The sequence below is a fragment of the Manis pentadactyla genome, chromosome 15 (assembly GCF_030020395.1).
Source record: "Manis pentadactyla isolate mManPen7 chromosome 15, mManPen7.hap1, whole genome shotgun sequence".
Taxonomy (NCBI): Eukaryota; Metazoa; Chordata; class Mammalia; order Pholidota; family Manidae; genus Manis; species Manis pentadactyla.
This window is the reverse complement of record NC_080033.1, coordinates 81205094-81208545: the sequence shown is the minus strand read 5'-3', so window position 1 is coordinate 81208545 and position 3452 is coordinate 81205094. Positions and strand designations below refer to the sequence as shown.

The 3452-nt window shown below is 55.5% G+C and overlaps 1 long non-coding RNA gene across 1 annotated transcript; it reads right to left on the bottom strand.

Annotated features, from left to right (window-relative positions):
- Nucleotides 1-442: 442 nt before the first annotated feature.
- On the bottom strand, nt 443-1619 carry LOC118931559 (uncharacterized). Its single transcript, XR_005032424.2, has 2 exons — nt 1383-1619; nt 443-981 (listed from the first exon to the last, which is right to left on the bottom strand). It is a non-coding gene; the product is annotated as an uncharacterized LOC118931559 (long non-coding RNA).
- Nucleotides 1620-3452: the final 1833 nt, after the last annotated feature.

Sequence of the window (3452 nt, the reverse complement as noted above, 5' to 3'; positions counted from 1 at the left end):
GAGTCTACAAGCATCAGGTACTTCTCATATTAACCCCTGACATTCCAAACACTGACCCTGAGGCTAAGTTGTAGTGAAACTGGAGCCTTCACTGAATTTTAATAGCTGGGTAAATTCTATGCAACGAGAGTGCAAATTCAGGGAAATAAGAAGCATTGCAAAAAATGTCCATTCTCTTTAGTCTACTAATTCCATACCTAAGATTTTTTTCCCAAGGATGAGTGACACTGAAAGTTAAAAACTGAACCTACAGAGATGCTCCCTGCTGGGTTGTCTGATTGCCAATCCCTGGGAAACAGCCGACCATCCTAGAACAGGGGCTGACACACCTTCTCTTAAAGGGCTGGACAGTAACTGCTTTTGGCTCTGTGGGCCCCATGCGTACGGTCTCTGCCACAACCACTCAGCTCTGCCGTGGTGGCATAAAAGCGGCCACAGGCGGGACTGTTTTCCAGTAAAACCTTATCTCGGAACCAGGCAGCAGGCAGGATTTGGCCCCACGGGCCAGTTCGCTGAGCCCTGTTCTACAGTAGAGAACAGGGTCATCCCATTCTGAAACAGTCAAATATGACTAGCAGCTGATTTCAGATCCCATAGAAACTGGGGAAAACGCAACTGAGGCAACCGTAACGTGAAAAGCAGAAACCCGCACAGACGGTCATCAGAAGGGCCGAGACCTGGAAAACGGGTGAGGGACGCGCGCAGTGAAGTGGAGGGAGGGTGGCAGGGTGCCGGGCTTGCTGCCGCATTCAGGGCTTGCTCCGCAGGTCGTTCGCACACCAGGCTTCTTCCGTGAGACTCCAGGGGGCCACCCAGCCTGAGGAAGGTGAGAGGCACTGTGGTGGGACTGCCCGAGGCCAGCTTTGCTGCAGCAAAGCCCGCAGAGTAACGTGCTTCATTCTTTCCAATGTTTGCGGATTTCTTTAAAGGTTTATCAGCAATCGGCAGACATCTCCCATGTGCCGGGCACAGCACGAGGCCCTGTGGGGACGTAAATGAAGGAGACAGACGGGGCTGCGGACCTGGGAACTTTCCGCTCAGGCAGCATGAGGGCGAGTTGGCGGGAATCGGCCCAGGCAAGACCCCGAGTCCCGTCGTCACCCTCAAGTAACGGGCGGCCCCTGAGAAACAGTGGCTTGGGCTGAAAACAGTCCTCCTGGATTGAGCCCTATGGGACTGCAGACCTGGAGGGAAGGTGATGGAGGTAAATCCATCCATCTGTGCCCACCTGGTGGGATAAACAGGCCCTAAACTGGGGAGCAGAAAAGCTGGTTAAGACCACAGCCCAGCCCAAGGGTGGAGCTCGAGAGCCCAGGCCCCAGCCCCCGCGCCGCTCGCCTCTCCTCCCCCAGCGAGCCCTCGCCTTGCCAGGCCCGTCTGACCTGTCTGTGAAGGGCTGCCTTGCCAGGGTCTCAGGGCGGTTCCGGGTTAGGCCCACGAGCAGCACAAGGAGCCTGGGCAGGAAACCCCAGCACAGGCCCCGCCGATGTTTCACGTGCAGTCTGGGAACTGGGGAACACCCAGATCAGCGTTTGCCCATAACATGGCCCGAAATGCAGTCCAAATGTGTCCAGAAAGGAACTAAATAGCTGTTTATTGTTATTAGTCCACATCCTTCCAGCTTCGGTCTGATCTGGGGCTGGACATATTTGGGGGTGGCCTGTGGGACGCTTCCCGGCCCCTCGCGATCTGGTTGGCAGAGGGAAGCCGGCAATTGGCAAAGCCTCCCCCGGCCCCGACACCCGGCCAGGACACGTGGACAAAGCCCCGGCAGGCCTTTCTTAGGCATTTCCCTTGAGGTAAATTCCTGATGAGAGTCTGAGCCTGTTTGAAAATATGCCAACGAACAGACCAAAGAAGCAGGTTGGCAGACAATGCCGCTGTCATCGGGCAGCCCTCCCGAGGGAGCCTGACATGAGCCACTGCTGCATTCCTGTAGCGTGCGATTCTGTGGCACTCAGCATGTCCTCAGTGCTGTGCGACCATCCCCGCTGTCTGATTCCAGAACACATCCCTCCCCCTGAAGGGAGAGCCGACCCCGTTAGCAGTCACTCTGCCCCCCGCCCCCTGTGCCTGCTGATTCACTTTGTGTCCCTGTGGAATTTGCCTTGTCTGGACACTTAATGCAAATGGAGCCTCACAATATCTGGCCTTTTGTCCCCAATAAGTGTGTGGAAAGGTGCTTGACCTTACTCATTAGGGAGATGCAAGTCAAAACCACAATGAGATACCGCTTCACGCCACTGGGATGGCTGTTTTAAGAAAACTAGAAAATGACAAGTGTGAGCGATGTGGAGAAATTGGAACCCTCACACACCGCCGGTGGGAATGCCACCAGGGCAAACGGCCACTGCCTTTCAGCAGTAACTCAGAATCCAGGCCGCTGGTTTTGTTCAGATGGAGGGCAAAGGAGCTGTGTGTGAGCCCCTGACCCTCCGGGTGTGGCCATGTGAGCATAAACCCCCCTGACCTCTGAGTCTATGTTCCTCCCAAGATTCTTTGAGGCCCAGGCAAATCACACACACTCATTTCTTCTTCATTTGTCCGTTTATTCATCGGATATTTATTGAGTCACTGTTGTGTGCCAGGCACTATTTTAGAGCCTGGAGATACGTCAGTGGACAAACTATTTGGAAATTTCTACCCTCAATAAACTCACAGCCCAGTAGAGGAAAGACTGCGTAAACAAGTAAACAGGTCTTTTCATTAAGGTAGTTGAGAAGCAAGCACTCTAGTGAGAATCCAGCCAGGTGAGGAGAAGGATGGTGCTGGCAGTGGGGCTCCTGTGGATGGGGAAGGCCCCTCTGAGCAGGGACACTTGGGCAGGGACCTGGATGGAAGGACTGGGCTGGCAGCCCTGTAAGCAGGTGGCCCAGCATGTACAAAGGCCCTGTGGCCAGCAGGTCTCATGTGCTTGAAGACAGGAAGGCCACCTGGCAGTGGGGCAGGAAGGCAATGGAGGGCAGCAAAGCCACAGGCCAGGTGGGTCTTCCAGGTAGGGCGGATGGCCTTGGAGTGTGTACTTTCTAGACTTTTCCAAGGGCATTGCTCGTACTCTTGTGCTATGAGACATCCTATGGGAACAATGGGGCTTCTTAGGAGGCCCTCAACTGGGGCAGAGCTGGCAGTTTAGAACCAGCTGGCTCAGATTTGAGTCCCCAGAAAGCTGCTTGCTGCCTGTGCCAAGTGTCGGGCCTCTGTCTCCCTGTCTGCCTGGCTGTGGGTGGGTGTCCCTGAGACCTCCCTGGGGCAGACCGGCCTGACCCCTCGGAGGCGCTCCCCATCACGCCCCACTTCCATTCCATGGAAATCTGCAGCCATCATTGAGCCCAGGGCCCGGGGCGCCGTGGCCAAACTCCCACCCACGGCTCCCAGCTGTGTCTCTGACAGGGAGCCTGAAGGGTGAAATAGTAGGGCATTCCTGGTTGTGGCATGGGCACCCAGTGGAAAGG